Raw genomic sequence first — 24258 nt, 5'->3', positions numbered from 1 at the left:
TTCTTTATTGAGATGGAAAGTGACACAGTTAATTCAGAGACTAGGGTCCTGAACTTAAGGAAAGGTAACTTTGATGGTATGAGACATGAATTGGCTAGAATAGACTGATGAATGATACTTAAAGGGATGACGGTGGATAGGCAATGGCAAACATTTAAAGATCACATGGATGAACTTCAACAATTGTACATCCCTGTCTGGAGTAAAAATAAAACAGGGAAGATGGCTCAACCGTGGCTAACAAGTGAAATTAAGGATAGTGTTAAATCCAAGGAAGGGGCTTATAAATTGGCCAGAAAAAGCAGCAAACCTGAAGACTGGGATAATTTTGTAATAAAGCAGAGGAGGACAAATGGTTTAATTAGGAGAGGGAAAATAGAGTATGAGAGGAAGCTTGCTGGCAACATAAGAACTGACTGCAAAAGCTTCTATATATATGTGTGAAAGATTAGTGAAAACAAACGTAGGTCCCTTGCAGTCAGATTCAGGTGAATTTATACTGTGTAACAAAGAAATAGTGGACCAGTTAAACAAATACTTTGGTTCTGTCTTCACAAAGGAAGACACAAATAACCTTCCGGAAATACTAGGGGACCGAGGGTCGAGTAAGAAGGAGGAACTGAAGGAAATCCTTATTAGGTGGGAAATTGTGTCAGGGAAATTGATGGGATTGAAGGCCAATACATCCCCGGGGCTTGATAGTCTGCATCCCAGAGTACTTAAGGAAGTAGCCCTAGAAATAGTGGATGCATTGGTGACCATTTTCCAACAGTCGATCGACTCTGGATTGGTTCCTATTGACTGGAGGGTAGCTAATGTAACACCACTTTTTTAAAAAAGGAGGGAGAGAGAAAATGGGTAATGACAGACTGGTTAGCCTGACATCAGTAGTGGGGAAAATCTTGGAATCAATTATGAAAGATGAAATAGCAGCACATTTGGAAAGCAGTGACGTGATCGGCCCAAGTCAGCGTGGATTTATGAAAGGGAAATCCTGCTTGACAAATCTTCTAGAATTTTTTGAGGATGTAACTTGTAGAGTGGACAAGGGAGAACTAGTAGATGTGGTGTATTTGGACTTTCAAAAGGCTTTTGACAAGGTCCCACACAAGAGATTGGTGTGCAAAATTAAAGCACATGGTATTGGGGGTAATGTACTGACGTGGATAGAGAACTGGTTGGCAGACAGGAAGCAGAGAGTTGGGATAAATGGGTCCTTTTCAGAATGGCAGGCAGTGACTAGTAGGGTACTGCAGGGCTCAGTGCTAGGACCACAGCTATTTACAATATATATTAATGATTTGGATGAAGGAATTGAGTGCAATATCTCCTAGTTTGCAGATGATACTAAGCTGGGTGGCAGTATGAGCTGTGAGGAGGACGCTAAAAGGCTACAGGGTGACTTGGACAGGTTAGGTGAATGGGCAAACACGTGGCAGATGCAGTATAAGGTGAGGTTATTCACTTTCGTGGCAAAAACACGAAGGCAGAATATTATCTGAATGATGGCAGATTAGGAAAAGGGGAGGTGCAGCGTGACCTGGGTGTCATGGTACATCAGTCATTGAAAGTTAGCATGCAGGTTCAGCAGGCGGTGAAAAAGGCAAATGCTTTGTTGGCCTTCATAGCGAGGGGATTTGAGTATAGGGACAGGGAGGTCTTACTGCAGTTGTACAGGGCCGTAGTGCGGCCTCACCTGGAATATTGTGTTCAGTTTTGTTCTCCTAATCTGAGGAAGGACGTTCTTGCTATTGAGGGAGTGTAGCGAAGGTTCACCAGATTGATTCCCAGGATGGCAGGACTGACATATGAGGAGAAACTAGATTCACTGGGCCTGTATTCACTCGAGTTTAGAAGGATGAGAGGGGTTCTCATAGATATATAGAAAATTCTGACGGGACTGGACAGGTTAGATGCAGGAAGAATGTTCCCGATGTTGGGGAAGTCCAGAACTAGGGAACATAGTCCAAGGATAAGGGGTAGGCCATCTAGGACTGAGATGAGGAGAAACTTCTTCACTCAGAGAGTTGTTAACCTGTGGAATTCCCTACCGCAGAGAGTTGTTGATGCCAGTTCATTTGATATATTCAAGGGGAAGTTAGATATGGCCCTTACGGCGAAAGGGATCGAGGGATATGGAGCGAAAGCAGGAAAGGGGTACTGAGGTGAATGATCAGCCATGATCCTGTTGCATGGTGGTGCAGGCTCGAAGGACTGAATGGCCTACTCCTGCACCTACTTTCTATGCCCAAAAGGTACCACAGCCCAAAAGTCACCACCAAGGCCCCCAGTTATACCTGAGTGCACAATTGATTTCTGACGACTGCTTTTGTGCGATGTTGGCAGGCTGATCAACTCTAATGTGATCCCTTTGTGAGATATTTTGGTGGGCTGATTGAGTATTAGCCTGATACAAGATTCCGAAAGGTGTTGATGGGGTTTTCAAATGGTGCCGTTAGAATGTAATCAGGTCTTGATACTGTCCATTGTGTGTTTTGCTGAATCCAGGGTTTTTCTGTATAGCCGTTTTAAGAACTATTAAAATATGTATGTATCTGGGTCCCTGGTAAGTGGGCTTTTGTTAGACTGCTAATGTCTCCCTGGGGCCTGCCTCCCAGGTGGGTTAGCAACCCTATGCAGACCCAGCATACAATTTAAAATGTCCAAACTCAATATAAAAGGCCCTAGTTTAGTCCAAAGGCACCTAATAGTGAGATATTTCTGTCCACATTTCTCCTCCAAAAGTCTAACACAGTTCCAATTGAAATTCCAGACACATGTCCATTGAGTAGGGGGTCCCAGAATGTTGTGAATCCTATAGACATTAGTGACCAGTTGGGTTATTACGACAATCCAACAGCTTTCATGGTCACTTATTTTCTGCTGATGGCCGCACAAATAGCCAGGTTCATTCAGCTCAATTTCACAACCTGCCTTTGTGTTTTTGTGGGTTCTCTCTCACCCACCCTTTTTCCTGTTTGAAACTCACTTTACAGGGTATTAAAAGGGGAGGATTTGTCGACCAGAGGCTCAAACCAAACATCACATTAAGATGTGACAGAGTCACTCGATTCATCGGGAACGGAATATCATCGGCCTTTGACCATGAAAGGGAAAAGCACTGTTCACAGCGGGGAGAAACAGTACACGTGCTCTGTGTGTGGACAAGGCTTCAGCCGATCATCCAACCTGGAGAAACACAAGTGCAGTCATACTGGGGAGAAACTGTGTAAATGTGAGGACTGTGGGAAATGTTTCAACTACCCATCCCAGCTGGAAATACATTGGCGAGTTCACACTGGGGAGAGGCCATTCACCTGCTCAGAGTGTGGGAAGGGATTCAGTTGTTCATCCCACCTGTTGAGGCACCAGCAAGTTCACACGAGGGAGAGGCCGTTCACCTGCTCCGAGTGTGAGGAGGGATTCACTCATTAATCTACCCTGCTGAAACACCAGCGAGTTCACACTGGGGAGAGGCTGTTCACCTGCTCTGAGTGTGGGAAGGGATTCAGTACGTTAGACCATGTGTTGAGGCACCAGAAAGTTCACAAGTGACTGCAGGGGTTGGGATCTGCTGTTAATGCTGCTGTTAATCACATCCCGACTGAACCATGTTCATTCTGACAGTTGGGGTTTGTTTCTGCTGATGTCAATAACTCCAGTAACTGGACTGGAGTTTAATATTTGGGTTATAGACAAATAAATTCGTGTTGCTTTCAACACATTGCTGTAGATTTTTGTCTTTCCCACCTGTGTGTTTATCATCACCTGGCTGGAGCTCAGAGAGGACACACTGGGGGGAGGATCATATGGGGAGAAAACTTCAGCCTGGACACAGTCCTTCAAGGTCACACTGAGAGGGGCAAACGGCACTTTGGTCTTTCTCATTTCTCTTCACTGACAGCAAAGTCACTGCGTGGGTTAACCTTGACGTGTAAGGTGCAGATGATATCCACCCAAGGGTGTTTAAAGAGATGGGATGGGTGCTCTGCCAGCCCCTTGCCCATATCTCCAACAGCTCAGTAGAGTCATGGGTTGTTCCCTGGGATTGGAAGGTAGCATATGTCGTTCCCATTTTGCAAATTGGTCACAAGTCAGAACTCGGGAACTGAAGGCCCATCAACGTGACCTCGATCACTGGGAAGCTGCTTGAAGGGATCCAGAGAGATGCTGTTTTCCATCATGGGGAAAGGGAAGCGGCCATTACAGATACTGAACACAGATTCCGGTAAACATGGTCACGTCTTACAAACTATCTTCAGTTTGTAAAGAAGTTGTTAGGTTGATGAATGGGGGAATCCGGTTGACATTGTCTACCTCAAGGTGTCAAACTCATTTTCTATGGTGGGCCCGATCCAATATCCTGGCACTTGGCATGGGACACATTCAGCAAAAGCTATTAAAAGAGGAATAAATGAAGATAAACTACATCGGAATTTACATTTAGATTTTATTTACTGCCGCTGCTCCCGATCCCTGGCACATCTTAGCTTGAGCATTCATGAACTGACCCTGCTCAAACCATAACCATGAGGATATCGGTGCATGGTTCTGCCTGTGACCACAAGGCTGTGTCACTGCCACACACAGATACCGTTTCCTTGTTTCACATCTCCATACAAACACCATCACTTCACACATCCTCGTTCTACACAATTGCAGCAGACATGAGCAAGGACATGAGGCTTATTAAAAGACACATTTCATTACAGCAAAGGTTACACTGGGAGAAATGTTCAGTTATTTTCCATTACAGGCACAATGCCGGACAAACCAGCAGCACATTGGCACCTGAACAGTGTCTCATCGGCCTACAGGCTTTTCTTAAATAGATTTTCTGCCTGGATATAAACTTAAACCAGCTTTGCAGGCGTGATGCTCTATTCACACATTGAAGGTGAGAGAGATGCTGTGGGGAACACACTAAGTCCTGTAGCTGAAAGTGATTAACAGACTGGGTTTTGTGTTTAGTGATCCCGGGCGTGTTACCAATACCAGCAAAGATGAAGCCCATGGAATAAAAGGGACAATGGATACTGTCTCACTGTGAGCGAGTCAGAATGAGAAGCTTTAACAACAGCCGATGTTTCACAAAGGGAGACCTCACCAGACCAAAGGACATTGGTGGTGTTTAATGGGCTGTTTGTGTCACTGGGCTACAGGAGACTATTTGTGACAGAAGGAAAGCTGGTCACAGCAAACAAACAGTTTACCGGCCTGTCCAGGGCCCACTCTGACCCCCACCTTCTCTCTCTCACTATTGATGGACACTGCTGCAGTAATTGCTCCTCTGACCTTTCCTCTCTTGTCCCTCCCACATCCCTAATACACGGCCCGACACAATCTCCCTCCCCCTACATCCTCACTGTGCTGGAATCCACACCAGTCTCCCCATCTGCTCCTTGTTCTCTCCCTGGATCCTGAAACTACAGAACTCACTGATCCCTCCTGAAGTCTACAGGCTCTAAAACTGAAGCTTGATGCCCCTCAGTCCTCACTCCTTGATTTACCTCCCCTTCTCTCCTCCTCTTTCCCCCTTGGTTGTGATCCACAATCTGGGCCTTGGGCCTTCCCCCTTCCCCAGGGATTCTCAGTAGGAACAGGGGGATGTGTGTTGAGACAGGATGTCCCAGCTCTCCACCTTTAAAGGGACAAGGAGAGGACCAGCTGGGCTGAATTGCCCTGCTTTATGACATCACTGCAGTGCCTAGCAACCACTCTCCCTGAGCCTTGCTCATTATGGGCTGGGTTGAGCTCAGTGCTGTTACAGGAAGGGAAACAGGAGCAGGATTCGAGTCGTGTGGAGCCCAGGATTAATGGGGAGAGGTGCAGGATAAATTTATACCTTATTGAGTGAGAAATGTCAGTGTCCCGGACACTCCCTGTCCCTCAGTATCTGTGTCGGGGAGCGACCGATAGGTTCACTCTGTATCTAACTCGTGCTGTGCCCGACTGGAGAGTGTTTGATGCTGGCATGAGCTGCTCAGCTCGATGAGCACAACATTTATCCCAAAGATGATCAGATAAACCCATCAGCTTCTCCCCTGGACACAGGTCCTGAAGGACAGGGAGTGTCTCTATTAATTTGGCTGGTGTCCTTGATCAAATTTAAACATCTCACATCTTTTTAAAAATTTGTTCATGGGATGTGGGTGTCGCCTCTCACCTCTCATTCTTCTAAACACTGGAGAATATAGGCCTAGTCTACTCAATCTCTCATAGGACAATCCCCCCCATCCCAGGAATCAGTCTGATGAACCTTCATTGCACTCTCTCTATAGCAAGTTTATCTTTCCTTAAAAGCACCTGAAGGTAACAATGATGTAATTTACTGTGTTCTGTAAGCATGTGCTATTTTGTTTTATTTTATCTGTTCTGTATTGTGTTTAGTTAATAAAATATTGGTCCGAATTAAATTGGAGTTATTGAAATTAACTAAGTTATGTTTTATTCAAGGTTAATGATGATAGCTTTACGAATGATTTTTGCTGTTTTAACGGATTTTTAATTCCGAAGGAAGTTTTGAAGTTCCAAACTTAAAAAAAGAACCAAGTGTTGATTGAAAACAAACTTCTGTTTGTTCACTTGAGTAGTAACAAATTCAGTCTTCTGTTTATAATCAATTTACAAGTGGAGTATAGTCACAGATGGAGCACGTGTAACCAGGCACGGGTATCTCCACGCTAACGAACAAAGGAAAAAGCTTACATTTATAGACTGTTTTCTTATCAAACTGGAGCCGGCATTGCCTAATATGGTAGTCTCTGGCTACTGCATAGTCCAGAGACACAAGTTTACATCAGCAACACATTTAGAAGCATTGCGGCCTGGCCACGGTGATCATAAACCACTAGTTCTGGACTTATCTTATCCAAACAATATTTCTAATCCATTTTATTATGAATATCGAAGCCTGGTTGGTCGCAAAACACCAGCTGTTGCTCAGTGAAATCTGTCTCTCTCTCCCTAATAATACGAACCACATTTTTCCCTCTATCGAATGAATGAAACATAAACCCCTTTCAGAAGCTGAATTAACCAGGGTCCACATGTCAACCTGTCCTACAGGTTTTTTTATGGGTTACATTACCTGTTGATAAAGTGTTTTATATCTTTCTTTGTCTTTACTAATCCTGGTTTCCTCTCAGCGTCCTTCCCTTTCCTTATATTTTCAATGTCCCTTATTGACTTCCTTAAAGCATAATGCAATGACCAGAATCCCTGAAGCTATTATCCGTGCTATCACCAATCCCAGCTGGAACAATCTAACTAGATGCTACTTTCCACCATTCCTGATTCTCATGTCTCGGGATTGCCCGTTCTGTCTCTCTCTTCCTCTATATGATTTGCACTGTGTGTTTCTGGGATGTCCTAATTCGCTAAATTATGAGCTTTAAAGCCAGAAACAGGGAGAATATAATGTCCTATATGTGGAATGACTCGAATGGCTTCATCCTCCAGAGGCAGTCTCATCTGCAGATAAGTTGCGTTATGATGATGTACCAGAACCAACGTTTAGCACTGATACATGTGTTCCACGGTGGAATCAAGCTAAAGTGATGTTCTAGTATGGGGCATCGGGTTAAACCCACAGTCATATACGTGACAGTAGTAGTCACACAATACTGTCCTTTCCCTTTATACACTGTATTAGTTTGGCCTTCACCCCATTTACTATTTCAATCTGGCATTCTGGAGATTCTTTGTCGAGGGTGAACCCACAAGCTGGAACATCTACAAACCCATGTTGTCCCTTTCAGAGTACAACAGTACATATCTGGTGCTATCCAAGTTCCTCCCTTCTTAATCAGATATCTTGGATATTCCTCATACTGTTTATGGATCAGACCTAACTCAGTCTTCCACCCTTGCAAACGATTCTACCCTATACACCGGCCAAGGTTTCGTTTCATTTCCACTTTTCTTTAGCAAAGGCAAGATCAATCCCACTGGTCTAATATCTTCACTTCTTTCTTCTTCCCTCGGGGCCAAAATCCCCATTCCTATTGGCTGCATCACATCAAAGCCTATGACTTGGTTCCCCTAAACCATTTTCTCAGTTGTTCTTCATGAATAAACAAAGGGATTTGATTACTCTCTCTCTTGTCCAGTTCCTACTGTACCACATTCATCATAAATGTCACAGAGGCTACACACAATACCACCAGTAAGACACATCGTGTTCCCATTCACTTTCTATATCTATTCTGTTTACTCCTGCTAACCTTGCTGTGCCTCCTATTCTGAGCTATCCTGTCAGCTCTCACTTTCCTTGTGATTTAAACTGATTCTCCTTGTGTTCTCCATCTTCCTCATTGCTTGGTTCTTGTTTTCTATTCTTTACTAACACATTCTTTACTAATTCTCTTCCCATTTTGTCTATTAATTGTGAATATCTCCCTTCACAAAATCTAGTTGATAGATTCAAGCTCATGTTTAAAACTTTTGATTTCAATGAACAATTTAAAAACACACATTGTCATATAATACATTTCCTAATTCAGTTACTTCTAGTCCATTAAATGTGGGTTCTTTTACTGGATGGGACAGGTCGAGTTCTCTTTGTGAGGTGGGATGTCATTTTATTTAAGTCCCACATATGATGATCACGATCAGCGTTTGTACTTGGCAAACCAATAGTTAACATTACTGATCAACATACAATATTTCTTACTTTAAAATAACCTGTCGTCATTACCTTTTAAGTTTGTATTGAAGTATTTTATAATGGTCTTGAATTACTTATTGTCCTGGAGTGATACTAACTCTTTAAGTGAACACTATTAATTTAGTGTTTGGGGTCAGGATGTGTCCTAACCCACCTGGTTCAGGGGAGTCTTCCTGGTCTCCCAATCTTCCCAAGAAGCACGCTTTAGGGTTCTTTCTCTATTACCACTAAAATTATGCTTTTGAGGGTCTATACCTCGGTTTATCACGGATTCCAAAACTCACTCTTTTGAGGTCCTCTGTTTCCTACTGGAGATCGCCTTTCACTTGGATCCATGTTTTTTTTATGGAGCTTGTAAGGTCTGGCCTCCTTATCTCCCACCTTCAGTTTGTAGCTGATCTGTACACAGCCATGGCACCTTGTCCAGACAGAGACAGGCTGACTTTTTTTGTTTTTAGCCTCTCTACAAGCTTTCTTTGTTCAGTACTTAGTGGAGGCCTTGAAACTGATGACCATTCCAGCTGTAAGGAAATCCTAATTTGATCAGCATTCTCGCTCCTGTTAATTCTAATGCCTCTGACAGGTAACAGTGTGTTTAACTCTATCCTGATTATTTCAAAGTCGGTTTCTCTATGGAGAATGTGTCACGGCCTTGACGGTTTAAAAAGTTCTCTCACTCTCCTGAGCCACATTAGCCATTTCATGTTGTGCTGTTGTCGATAACTGAGCATGTCTGAGACCCGTTCACACACACACGCAGCGGTATCCCAGTATCATGCCACATGTGACATCTGATCCAAGCCATTTGAGGTGATCTTATCAAAAGATCGTGGGGTGTCTGAAGATCTTTGCTCATCTCCCTCTGCACGGTCCCGATGTCTGGGGTAGTGGCCAGGCGATCAAATTCAGTTTTCTTATTGTTCAGTGTAGGCAATGACACAAACATCTCAGAGAAATATTAGCAATTTCCTACACTTCCCTGACTTTAACAAGAATTTACATTAACAGCAGATTGTACCCAGGTGATTTATGACAATTCACCCAGGAACAATGAGTGAAGAAACATTTCTATTTGGAGGTGTAACTTTCCTGTTTTCTTCTTATATCCTCACTCATTTCCTCTCATTACATTTTATACAGTGTTCACCATTTCATTCATGAGCCCGGAGGAACTTTACTGTCGAATACAATATTATCATACTGTCTTTAAACATCGATCAAACATTCCCACTTGGTCCAAGTTTTGACCCAGTTTCTTTGTTTAATTTTATTTAACCGAACCTCTTCTTGGACCTTTTATTCTACAAAATATGCCAGAGATCAATTCAGTCTACAAGAGGAAGGATGTTAGTTACCTTTAGCATAACAGTCTCCCCCAAAAACTTATTTCTGAATACATAGTTTGGACAGAACCCCAGAGACGGGACTTTTTCAAAAATAAAACTTAATTATCTCAATTTTGAGCTAAATTTTCCTTCCCATGTGTTTAACCAGCGACGCTTAGCAATATATATATATATATATAAAATCAGTTTTAATTTCACAAACAAATTATGCCCAGACTTTGTCATTTTACAAAGAAGACAAAAGTAACAATCGCGTTTGGATACAGGTCATTTATCTTCCCCTTCGAGCAGTGTGACTTGGACAATAGGATTACATCGGATATACGGCACAGAAACAGGCCATTCGGCCCAACCAGTCCATGCCGGCGTTTATGCTCCACTCGAGCCTCCTCCCTTCTTTCCTCATCTAACTATATCCACATAACCCTCGATTCCCTTCTCCCTCATATACTTGACTAGCCTCCCCTTAAATGCGATACTATTCGCTTCAACCCCTCCCTGTGGCAGTGAGTTCCACATTCTCACCACTCTCTGGGTAGAGGTTTCTTCTGAATTCCCTATTTGATTTCTTGGTGACTATCTTATGTTCATGGCCTCCAGTTATGCTGGTCCCCACAAGTGGAAACACTGTGTCTACTCTATCAAAACCTTTCATCATTTTAAAAACATTTGGTCACCTCTCAGTCTTCTTTTTTCAAGAGAAAAGACACCATGCCTGTCCATCCTTTTCCGATAGGTATACACTCGCCTTTCTGGTATCATCCTTGTAAATCTTCTCTGCACCCTCTCCAGTGCCACCATACCCTTTTTATAATATGGTGACCAGAATTGCACACACAAAGTTTAACCAAGGTTCGATACAAGTTTAGCATAACTTCACTACTTTTCCATTCTACAACAATTCAATTCTATAACAATCGATCCCAATAATTTAACTCAATACTTTAAATTCTTAAGTCCAACTTTGTCAGCATGCTGCAGATAACTGGAGATAATTTTGTTTTAACTGCTGGATCTTTTGCTATTCCATCAACCTCTTATCCAACTGCAACTGGCATTGCCTAATATGGTAGTCTTTGGCTACGGCATAGTCCAGAGACACAAGTCTGCATTTTCTTCAACATACATCAACAATGTTAGAAGCACGTAAAACACTGGTCTTCCTGTGACAAGCACAAACCACTAGTCTCTGAACTTTTCTTATTCGAACATAATATTTCTAATCTAAACATTCTATGATGAAAATATCCACGGCCAGTTGTTCGCAAACACCAACTGCTGCTCAGTGAAATCTCTCTCTAATGATAACAACCACATTTTCCCCGATATGGAATGAACTAAACATGAACACCTTTCAGAAGCTGAATTAACCGAGTTCCGGATGCCAACACCCCTCTCATCTTCCATTCACTTCAACTGAAAGGAAAACGCCAGATTTTAACAGTCGGGATTTGAAAGATATTTGCAACAGATGCTCGATATTCTTAGAGTTAGCATTGTTCTATATTCTGTCTACTCGAGGAGTTTGATAACAGACTTTCTCCTGTGAATGTAGAGCTGGAATATTGGGCCGGAATGTATTTACTTGTTCATCTTGTTGACTCTAAACCGTTGCCAATTATTTGATGTGATCTGTATTTTCTTAAATACATTTCCTGAATAAATTCAAATTTAAATTGAACCCAGGTTTGCAGGCGTGATGCTCCATTCACCCATCGAAGGTGAGAGAGATGCTGTGGGGCACACGCTAAGTCCAGTATCTGAAAGTGATTCACAGACTGGGTTTTGTGTTTAGTGATCCGGGGCATGTTACCGACACCTTCCCACAATACCAAGGCTAGGAGAGGCACTCTGGAAGGTAAGGGGAACTGGCACTTGTCCACGAGAGTAACCAAAGGTATGAGAACTGAAATAATCCAGAGTTAGAAAGGAGAAAAGGCCCCAAAATGGTGGAGTCAGTAACAGGACATCAATTAGTCTCCTCTTATCTTGGAACATTAAATGTCGACACACTCTGTTATTGAAACATCAAATATTATATTCCAGCCCAGTTATAGGGGTTATTATCATCAGAAACAAACTTCAACTGTCGGAATGGACACGATTCAGTCGGGATGTGATTAACAGCAGCAATGATAGCAGAATCTAACCACTGCAGTCACTTGTGAACTCGCTGGTGTGTCAGCAGGCGGGATGACACAGTGAATCCCTTCCCACACACGGAGCAGATGAACGGCCTCTCCCCAGTGTGAACTCGCTGGTGTGTCAGCAGGTTGGATGACCGAGTGAATCGCTTCCCACACTCCGAGCAGGTGAACGGCCTCTCCCCAGTGTGAACTCGCTGGTGTTTGAGCAGATTGGATAACACAGTGAATCCCTTCCCACACTGGTGAACGGCCTCTCCCCAGTGTGAACTCGCTGGTGTGCCAGCAGGTTGGATGAAACAGTGAATCCCTTCCCACACACGGAGCAGGTGAACGGCCTCTCCCCAGTGTGAACTCGCTGGTGTGCCAGTAGATCGGATGACTGAGTGAATCCTTTCCCACATTCAGAGCAGGTGAACGGCCTCTCCCCAGTGTGAACAAGCTGGTGTTTCACCAGGCTGGATGACTGAGTGAATCGCTTCCCACACACGGAGCAGGTGAACGGCCTCTCCCCAGTGTGAATGTGTTGATGAATTTGCAGCGCAGACGGGTAGCTGAATCCCTTCCCACAGTCCCCACATTTCCACGGTTTCTCCGTGGTGCGGGTGTGCTTCCGTCTCTCCAGGTTGGATGATCAGTTGAAGCCTCCTCCACACACAACACGTTTACAGTTTTCCCCCGCTGTGAATGGTGCGATGGTTTTTCAGGCTGTGTAACTGGTTAAAGCTCTTCCCACAATCAGTGCACTGAAACACTCTCACTCGGGTGTGTGTGTCTCTGCTTTTTCAGTCACACTGATGTTTGTAATCTTTCCCCACAGACAGAATAAACAAACAATGCTCCTTCCACATTCAAAGGCCGATGATATTCAAGTCCTGATGAATCGAGTGACTCTATCTGATCATGAAGTGATGTTTAGTTTGAGTTTCCCTCCTTCAAATCCTCTCCTTCTAACACCCTGCAAAAGGAGTTTACAAAAGTCATCACTAAGTACAGGATCGAAATTCAGAAGAGACAATTCTAGTTTCTATGGAACATTCTTTCCTTCTGCTGTGTGGCTTTAAGTATTGACTTAATAAAAATAATAAAGAGGGAGAAGATAGATTGAGAGTAAACTGACAAGGAACATAAATACAGTCAGAGCTTCTACAGATATATAAAAAGGAAGAGATAGCAAAAATAAACGTTGGTCCCTGAGAGAATTAAACGGGGAAATGGCAGAGACTTTAAACAAATATTTTGTGTGGTCTTCACGGTGGAAGACACTAAAAGCATCCCAATAATAAATCGATAATCAAGGGGTCACAGGGAGCGAGAAACTTAAAACAATCACTATCACTGGAGAAAAAGTACGAGACAAACTATTGGGACTAAAGGTGGACGTCCCCTGGACCTGATGGCCTGCATCCTGGGGTCTTAAAAGAAGTGGCTGCAGAGAAAGTGGATGGATTGGTTGTAATCTACCAAAATTCCCTGGATTCTGGCAAGGTTCCAGTGGATTGGAAAACCTCAAATGCAACACCCCTATTCAACAAGGGAGGGAGAGAGAGAGAAAGGAGGAAACTATAGAGCAGTTCGCTGAACATCTATCATTGGGAAAATGCTGGAGTTCATTATTAAGGAAATAGTAGCAGGACATTTAGAAAACCATAATAGTCAAGCAGAGACGGCATGGTTTTATGAAAGGGAAATCAGGTTTGACAAATTTGCTCGAGTTCTTTTGAGGATGTAACGAGCAGGGTGGATGAAGAGGAACCAGTAGCAGTTGTGTATTTACATTTCCAGAAGGCATTCGATAAGGTGCCAGATAAAAGGTTACTGCACAATATAATAGCTCACAGGGTTGGGGGTAATATATTAGCATAGATGTGGGATTGGCTAACTAACAGAAAACACAGAGTCGGGATAAATGGGTCATTTTTAGGTTGGCAAACTCTAACTAGTGGGGTGCCACAGGGATCAGTGCTGGGGCGTCAACTATTTACAATCTATATTAATGACTTGGATGAAGGGACGGAGTGCACTGCAGCCAAATATGCTGCTGATACAAAGATAGGTGGGAAAGCAAGTTGTGAGGAGGACACAAAGAATCTGCAAAGGGTTATGGACAGGCTCAGTGAGTGGGTAAAACATTGGCAGATGGAGTATAATGAGGGAAAATGTGAGGTTATGCACTTTGGTAGGAAGAATAAAAAAGCAAATTATTATTTAAATGGCGACTACAAAATGCTGCGGTACAGAGGGATCTGGGGGTCCTTGTGCATGAAACACAAAAAGTTAGCATCAGGTACAGCAAGTAATCAGGAAGGTAAATGCAATGTTGGCCTTTATTGAAGGGAAATGGAGTATAAAAGTAGAGAAGTCTTGCTACAACTGTACAGGGTGTCCGTGAGATCACACCTGGAGTACTGCGTACAGTTTTGGTCTCCTTATTTAAGGAGGGATATACTTGCATTGGAGGCAGTTCAGAGAAGGTTCACGAGGTTGATTCCTGAGATGAAGGGGTTGTCTTATGAAGTAAGATTGAGCAGGTTGGGCCTGTACTCATTGGAGTTTCGAAGAAGGAGAGGTGATCTTATTGAAATGTGTAAGATTCTGAGGGGGCTTGACAGGGTAGATGCAGAGAGGATGTTTCCCCTCATGGGGGAATCTAGAACTCGGGTGCATAGTTTCAGAATAAGGGGTCGCCCATTTAAAACGGAGATGCGGAGGAATTTCTTCTCTGAGGGTGGTGAATCTTTGGAATTCTCTACCCCAGAGAGCTGTGGAGGCTGAGTCAGTCAATATATTTAAAGGGGAGATAGACAGATTTTTGAATTATAGTGGAGTCAAGAGTTATGTGGAGCAGGCAGGAAAGTGGAGTTGAGGTCAAGATCAGATCAGCCATGATTTTATTGAATGGCAGAGCAGGCTCGAGGGATCCAATGGCCTACTCCTGCTCCTATTTCTTATTGTTAATCTGTGAACCTTGACCTGAACCTTCCAAAATGTTACTGATTTTGAGCAATAGAAAAATATCTAAGCATTGATAAATGCATCATCTAACATCTCCAACTGAGCTAACCTGCTCTAACTATGTCAGTATTTGTGTCAGCTGTGACTCAGTGGGTAACACACTTGCCTCTGGGTCACAAGGTTGTGGGTTCACGTCGCACTCCAGAGACATGAACACAAAACTCTCGGCTGATGCTCCAGTGCAGTGCTGAGGGACTGCTGTACTGTCGGAGGTGCTGTCTTTTGGATAAGATGTTAAACCGAGGCCCCGTCTGCTCCCTCAGGTGGACGTAAAAGGTCCCATTGCACTATTTCAAGCAGAACAGGGGAGTTATCCCCGATGTCCTGACCAATATTTTCCCTTAACATCAGTGAAGCAGATTATCTGGTCATTATCACATTGTAAATTGGTTGCTGCGTTTCCTACATTACGATAGTGACTACACTTCAAAAAGAACTTAATTGACTGTAAAGGGCTTTGGGGCATCTGGTGGTGGTGAAAGGTGCAAAATAAATGCAAGTCTTTTTATTTTCTATGTGTCTTTTATTCCTCTCCCTTCTCCCATTGTGCCTCCTTTTGTCTGCTGTCATTTCCCCACCTCCTCTTCCCCACCCAACTTTACAGTTCATTTCTTGTGTAAATGGTCTCTCTCTCTCCTTTCCCTCACTCTATCGCTCCCTATAAGCTGTCCATCTGCCTATCTCCCAGTTCTGATCAAATGCTCTCCCTCACCCATCACCATTTCTCCTTCCTCTATAGACAACAACAACTTTCATTTATATAGCGCCTTTAAGAACATAAGAGTTATGAGCAGGAATAGGCCATAGGCCCCCTCGAGCCCGCTCCACCATTCAATAACATCATGGCTGATCATCAACCTCAACTCCACTTTCCCGCCCGATCTCCATATCCCTCGATTCCCCGAAACACCAAAAATGTATCTATCTCAGCCTTGAAATAACTCTGTAAAATGTCCCCTGGTGCTTCACAGGAGCATTATCAGATATAATTTGACACCGAGGGTCAAAGAGGCACATTTTAAAGAGGGTTAAAAAGGAAAAGAGTGGCTAAAGTAAATGTTGGTCCCCTGGAGGATGAGACTGGGGAATTAATAATGGAGAACAGGGAAATGGCAGAGACATTGAACAAATATTTTGTATCGGTCTTCACGGTGGAAGACACTAAAAACATCCCAATATTAGATAATCAAGGGGCGATAGGTAGGGAGGAACTTAATACAATCACTATCAGTAATGAAGTGGTACGAGGTAAAATAATGGGACTAAAGGCGGACAACTCCCCTGGACCTGATGGCTTGCATCCCAGGGTCTTAAGAGAAATGGCTGCAGAGATAGTGGATGCATTGGTTGTAATCTCACAAAAATCCCTGGATTCTGGTGCGGTCCCAGCAGATTGGAAAGCCGCAAATGTAACGCCCCTATTCAAAAAAGGAGGCAGACAAAAAGCAGGAAACTATAGCCCAGTTCGCCGAACATCTGTCGTTGGGAAAATGCTCGAGTCCATTATTAAAGAAGCAGTAATGGGACATTTGGAAAAGCATGATTCAATCAAGCAGAGTCAGCATGGTTTTATGAAAGGAAAATCAGGTGTGACAAATTCACTGGAGTACTTTGAAATAATAGAAAAACAAATTATAATTTAAATGGAGAACAATTGCTAAGTGCTGCAGTACAGAGAGACCTGGGGGTCCTTGTGCATGAAACACAAAAAGTTAGTATGTAGGTTCAGCAAGTAATCAGGAAGGCAAATGGAATGTTGGCCTTTATTGCAAGGGGGATAGAGTATAAAAGCAGAGAAGTCCTGCTGCAACTGTACAGGGTATTGGTGAGGTCACACCTGGAGTACTGTGTACAGTTTTAGTCTCCTTATTTAAGGAGGGATATACTTGCATTGGAGGCTGTCAGAGAAGGTTCACTAGGTTGATTCCGGATCTGAGGGGGTTGTCTTCTGAAGATAGGTTGAATAGGTTGGGCCTACACTCATTGGAGTTCAAAAGAATGAGAGGTGATCTTATTGAAACATATAAGATAATGAGGGGGCTCGATAAGATGGATGCAGAGAGGATATTTGCATCCACTCATAGGGGAAACTAAAACTCGAGGACATAGTCTTCGAATAAGGGACCGCCCATTTAGAACAGAGATGAGGAGAAATTTCTTCTCTCAGATGGTTGTAAATCTGTGGAATTCTCTGCCCCAGAGAGCTGCAGAGGCTGGGGCATTGAATATAATTAAGGTGGAGATAGACAGATTTTTGAACAATAAGGGTGTAAAGGATTACGGGGAGCGGGCAGGGAAGTGGAGCTGAGTCCATGATCAGATCAGCCATGATCTTATTGAATGGCGGAGCAGACTCGAGGGGCCAAATGGCCTACTCCTGCTCCTATTTCTTCTGTTGTTTGGGTCTTAAAGGAGGAGGGAGAGGTTTAGGGAGGGAATTCTGGAGCTTAGGGCCTCGGCAGCTGAGGGCATGGCCACCAATGATGGTGTGATTAAAGCCAGGAATGCGAGGCCAGAGATCCTGGAGGGTTGTAGGGCTGGAGGAGGTTACAGAGATAGGGAGGGGCGAGGGCACGGAGGGATTTGAAAACAAGGATGAGAATTTTTAAATTGAGGCTTCGTGCCCAGTCATCATTTCTCCTTCCTTTACAGACGCTCCCTGACCACTCTCCATTTCTCCTTCCTTTACAGACGCTCCCTGACCACTCTCCATTTCTCCTTCCTTTACAGACGCTCCCTGACCACTCTCCATTTCTCCTTCCTTTACAGACGCTCCCTGACCACTCTCCATTTCTCCTTCCTTTACAGACGCTCCCTGATCACTCTCCATTTCTCCTTCCTTTACAGACGCTCCCTGACCACTCTCCATTTCTCCTTCCTTTACAGACGCTCCCTGACCACTCTCCATTTCTCCTTCCTTTACAGACGCTCCCTGACCAATCTCCATTTCTCCTTCCTTTACAGACGATCCCTGACCACTCTCCATTTCTCCTTCCTTTACAGACGCTCCCTGACCACTCTACATTTCTGCTCCATTTTTTGAAATATTTAAAGATTTTAATCTTTGAAGGTTGCAGGACAGGTTAACAAAGCTGTTAATAAAGCGTAAAGGATCCTGGGCTTTATAAATCGAGGCACAGAGTACTAAAGCCGGGAAGTCATGCTAAAGCTATATAAAACACTCGCTCGACCCCAGCTGGAGGATTGGGTCCAATTCTGGGCACACTTCAGGAAGGACACAAAGGCTTTGGAGAGGGGACAGAAGAGATTTACTGGAATGGTGCCAGGGATGAGGAACTTCATTTATGTGGAGACTGGAGAAGCTGGGATTGTTCTCCTTCGAGCAGAGAAGGTGAAGACGAGATTTGATAGAGATGTTAAAAATCATGAAGATGAGATAGAATAAAAAGAGGAACTGTTTGTAACACTAATAACCAGAGGGCACAGATTTGAGGCGATTGGCAAAAACAGAGGTCACATGAGGAAAACCATTTTCACACAAGGAGTGGTGAGGATTTGGAATGCACTGCCTGACGGAGCGGTGGAGACAGAGTCAATAGTAGCCTTCAAAAGTGAATTGGACAAACACTTGAAGCAGAATGATATTGCAGGGATTTGGGGAAAGGGCGGGGGAAGTGGGATAACCGGATTGCTCCCCGAAAGTATCGGCGCAGACTCGATGGGCCGAATGGCCCCCTTCTGTGCTGCAATATTCTGTGATTCTAGAATTCTTTACAGACGCTCCCTGCTCAGTCACCATTGCTCCTTCATTTACAGACACTCCCTGGTCCATTACTATTTCTCGTTGATTTACAGACGCTCCGAGAGTTTGACGCAGACACAGCGCATGCACTGACCGCTCCTTCGGGCTGGAACGGACCCAGGACCCGGCAGGCAGGGGGAGAATGTTCCCCGGTTTATATCCCCCCCCCCGGTGTGGGGAGAATGTTCCCCGGTTTATATCCCCCCCCCGGTGTGGGGAGAATATTCCCCGGTTTATATCCCCCCCCCGGTGTGGGGAGAATGTTCCCCGGTTTATATCCCCCCCACCCCCGGTGTGGGGAGAATGTTCCCCGGTTTATATCCCCCCCCCCGGTGTGGGGAGAATGTTCCCCGGTTTATATCACCCCCCCCGGTGTGGGGAGAATGTTCCCCGGTTTATATCCCCCCCCCGGTGTGGGGAGAATGTTCCCCGGTTTATATCCCCCCCCGGTGTGGGGAGAATGTTCCCCGGTTTATATCCCCCCCCCCGGTGTGGGGAGAATGTTCCCCGGTTTATATCCCCCCCCGGTGTGGGGAGAATGTTCCCCGGTTTATATCCCCCCCCCCGGTGTGGGGAGAATGTTCCCCGGTTTATATCCCCCCCCCCGGTGTGGGGAGAATGTTCCCCGGTTTATATCCCCCTCCCCCCGGTGTGGGGAGAATGTTCCCTGGTTTATCCCCCCCCCCCCCGGTGTGGGGAGAATGTTCCCCGGTTTATATCCCCCCCCCGGTGTGGGGAGAATGTTCCCCGGTTTATATCCCCCCCCCCGGTGTGGGGAGAATGTTCCCCGGTTTATATCCCCCCCCGGTGTGGGGAGAATGTTCCCCGGTTTATATCCCCCCCCCCCCCGGTGTGGGGAGAATGTTCCCCGGTTTATATCCCCCCCCCCGGTGTGCGGTGAATGTTCCCCGGTTTATATCCCCCCCCCCGGTGTGGGGAGAATGTTCCCCGGTTTATATCCCCCCCCCGGTGTGGGGAGAATGTTCCCCGGTTTATATCCCCTCCCCCCGGTGTGGGGAGAATGTTCCCCGGTTTATATCCCCCCCCCGGTGTGGGGAGAATGTTCCCCGGTTTATATTCCCCCCCCCCCGGTGTGGGGAGAATGTTCCCCGGTTTATATCCCCCCCGGTGTGGGGAGAATGTTCCCCGGTTTATATCCCCCCCCGGTGTGGGGAGAATGTTCCCTGGTTTATATCCCCCCCCAGTGTGGGGAGAATGTTCCCTGGTTTATATCCCCCCCCCGGTGTGGGGAGAATGTTCCCCGGTTTATATCCCCCCCCGGTGTGGGGAGAATGTTCCCTGGTTTATATCCCCCCCCCGGTGTGGGGAGAATGTTCCCTGGTTTATATCCCCCCCCCGGTGTGGGGAGAATGTTCCCTGGTTTATATCCCCCCCCAGTGTGGGGAGAATGTTCCCTGGTTTATATCCCCCCCCCGGTGTGGGGAGAATGTTCCCTGGTTTATATCCCCCCCCCGGTGTGGGGAGAATGTTCCCCGGTTTATATCCCCCCCGGTGTGGGGAGAATGTTCCCCGGTTTATATCCCCCCCCCCGGTGTGGGGAGAATGTTCCCCGGTTTATATCCCCCGGTGTGGGGAGAATGTTCCCCGGTTTATATCCCCCCGGTGTGGGGAGAATGTTCCCCGGTTTATATCCCCCTCCCCCCGGTGTGGGGAGAATGTTCCCCGGTTTATATCCCCCGGTGTGGGGAGAATGTTCCCCGGTTTATATCCCCACCCCCCGGTGTGGGGAGAATGTTCCCCGGTTTATATCCCCCCCGGTGTGGGGAGAATGTTCCCCGGTTTATATCCCCCCGGTGTGGGGAGAATGTTCCCTGGTTTATATCCCCCCCCCCGGTGTGGGGAGAATGTTCCCCGGTTTATATCCCCCCCCCCGGTGTGGGGAGAATGTTCCCCGGTTTATATCCCCCCCGGTGTGGGGAGAATGTTCCCCGGTTTATATCCCCCCCCGGTGTGGGGAGAATGTTCCCCGGTTTATATCCCCCCCCCCCCCAGTGTGGGGAGAATGTTCCCCGGTTTATATCCCCCCCCCCCCCCCCAGTGTGGGGAGAATGTTCCCTGGTTTATATCCCCCCCCCGGTGTGGGGAGAATGTTCCCCGGTTTATATCCCCCCCCCCCCCCCCCCCAGGTGTGGGGAGAATGTTCCCCGGTTTATATCCCCCCCGGTGTGGGGAGAATGTTCCCCGGTTTATATCCCCCCCGGTGTGGGGAGAATGTTCCCCGGTTTATATCCCCTCCCCCCCCGGTGTGGGGAGAATGTTCCCCGGTTTATATCCCCTCCCCCCCCCGGTGTGGGGAGAATGTTCCCCGGTTTATATCCCCCCCCCCGGTGTGGGGAGAATGTTCCCCGGTTTATATCCCCCCCCCCGGTGTGGGGAGAATGTTCCCCGGTTTATATCCCCCCCCCCCCCCCCCCCCCAGGTGTGGGGAGAATGTTCCCCGGTTTATATCCCCCCCCCCCCCCCCCCCCAGTTTGGGGAGAATGTTCCCCGGTTTATATCCCCCCCCCCCCCCCCCCAGTGTGGGGAGAATGTTCCCTGGTTTATATCCCCCCCCCGGTGTGGGGAGAATGTTCCCCGGTTTATATCCCCCCCCGGTGTGGGGAGAATGTTCCCCGGTTTATATCCCCCCCCCCCCCCCCCCCAGGTGTGGGGAGAATGTTCCCCGGTTTATATCCCCCCCCCGGTGTGGGGAGAATGTTCCCCGGTTTATATCCCCCCCCCCCCCCCCCCCGGTGTGGGGAGAATGTTCCCCGGTTTATATCCCCCCCCCCGGTGTGGGGAGAATGTTCCCCGGTTTATATCCCCCCCCCGGTGTGGGGAGAATGTTCCCCGGTTTATATCCCCCCCGATGTGGGGAGAATGTTCCCCGGTTTATATCCCCCCCCCGGTGTGGGGAGAATGTTCCCCGGTTTATATCCCCCCGGTGTGGGGAGAATGTTCCCCGGTTTATATCCCCCCCCCCCGGTGTGGGGAGAATGTTCCCCGGTTTATATCCCCCCCCCCGGTGTGGGGAGAATGTTCCCCGGTTTATATCCCCCCCCGGTGTGGGGAGAATGTTCCCTGGTTTATATCCCCCCCGGTGTGGGGAGAATGTTCCCCGGTTTATATCCCCCCCCGGTGTGGGGAGAATGTTCCCCGGTTTATATCCCCCCCCGGTGTGGGGAGAATGTTCCCTGGTTTATATCCCCCCCCCGGTGTGGGGAGAATGTTCCCCGGTTTATATCCCCCCCGGTGTGGGGAGAATGTTCCCCGGTTTATATCCCCCCACCCCGGTATGGGGAGAATGTTCCCCGGTTTATATCCCCCCCGGTGTGGAGAGAATGTTCCCCGGTTTATATCCCCCCCCCCGGTGTGGGGAGAATGTTCCCCGGTTTATATCTGGGCCCGGGGCTGCACTCGGTGTTGTTGTCCCCAGCGTTTCTTTAACCCACTCCCTGGAGCTCGCTCACCTCCTGCGTCAGCGTCTGTCACCGCCGCCTGCACATGCTCAGCTCACACTGCCCGGGTGATTGACGGCAGCTCCCCACCAATAGGAAGAGCGGGGCGGGGCTGGAGGACCGAATGGGCGGTTGGTCCTCCAACCAATTGGAGTGTGTGAGGGGCGGGGCTTCCGGCAGGCTGTAACTAGTGGGGTGCAGCAAGGATCAGTGCTGGGGCCTCAGCTATTTACAATCTATATTAATGACCTAGATAAAGGGACCGAGTGTAATATTTGCTGATGATACAAAGCTCGGTGAGACAGTAAGCTGTGAGCAGAACACAAGAGTGCAAAGTTATATAGATAGACGATGTGAATGGGCAGTAAGGTGGCAGATTGAGTATAATGTCGGGAAATGTGAGGTTATTCACTTTGGTCGGAAGAATAGAAAAACAGAATATCTTTTAAATGGTGAGAAACTTTAAATGTTGGTGTTGAGAGAGATTTGGGTGTCCTTGTGCAAGAAACACAGAAAGCGAGCATGCAGGTACAGCAAGCATTAAGGGGGTGGAGTATAAGAGTAAGGATCTATTGCTACAATTGTACAGGGCCTTGGTGAGACCACACCTGGAGTACTGGGCAGCTTTGGTCTCCTTATCTAAGGAAAGATATACTTGCCTTGGAGATGGTGCAACGGAGGTTCACAAGATTGATTCCTGGGATGAGAGAGCTGTCTTACGATGAGAGATTGTGTAGAATGGACCGATACTCTCTGGAGTTGAGAAGAATGAGAGGGGATCCCATTGAAACATACAAGATTCTGAAGGGTATTGACAGGGTAGATGCTGAGAGCTCGATTCCCCCGGGCTGGAGTGACTAGAACTCGGGGGCTCAAGATAAGGGGGAGGCCATTTAAGACAGAGATGAGAAATTTCTTCACTCAGAGGGTTGTGAATCTTTGGAATTCTCTGCCCCAGTGGGCTGTGGATGCTCAGTCTATTCAAGGCTGAGATAGAGAGATTTTTGGACTCTCGGGGAATCAAGGGATATGGAGATCAGGTGGGAAAGTGGAGTTGAGGGCGATGATCTTACTGAATGGTGGAGCAGGCTCGAGGGGCCGTATGACCTACTCCTGCTCCTATCTCTGATATTCTAATATTGACATCTAAGGGGCACTAGATTTATTAGTCCCACCCTTTATCTTAAGGGAACATACTTGCTCTGAACCCTCGCTATCTCCTCCTTGAATGCCTCCCACTGCTCTGACACTAATTTACCTTCAAGTAGCTGTTTCCAGTCCACTTTGGTTAAATCACATCTCTGCTTAGTAAAATTAGCTTTACCCTAATTGAGAACTTTTATTCCTGGTCCATCTTTGTCCTTTTCCATAACTACCCTAAATCTAACTGAATTATGATCACCAGCACCAAAATACTCTCCCACTGATACCCCTTCCATCTGCCCAAGCTTCATTCATTAAACCTAAGTCCAGAACCACCCCCTCGCTTGTTGGGCTTGCTACGTAATGGCTAAAAAAGTTCTCCTGAATGCATTTTAAGAATTCTGCTCCTTCTATGTCTTTCACACTAATTCTATCCCAATTAATATTTGGGTCGTTGAAATCCCCGACTATTACTGCCCTATTATTTTTGCACGTATCAGAAATGTGCCGACATATTTGCTCTTCTGTCTCCCTCTGACTGTTTGGGGGTCTATAGTACATCCCCAGCAGTGTGATTGCCCCTTTTCTGTTCTTCACTTCTCCCATGTGGCCTCATTTGATGATCCTTCAAACATATCATCCTTCCCCACAGCTGGAATTGTTTCTTTAATCAACACTGCGACGCACCCGCCTTTTTTTATCCCCGTCTCTATCTCGTCTT

The sequence above is a fragment of the Pristiophorus japonicus genome, chromosome 23, assembly GCF_044704955.1.
Source record: "Pristiophorus japonicus isolate sPriJap1 chromosome 23, sPriJap1.hap1, whole genome shotgun sequence".
NCBI lineage: Eukaryota > Metazoa > Chordata > Chondrichthyes > Pristiophoridae > Pristiophorus > Pristiophorus japonicus.
This window is presented reverse-complemented; position numbering follows the sequence as displayed.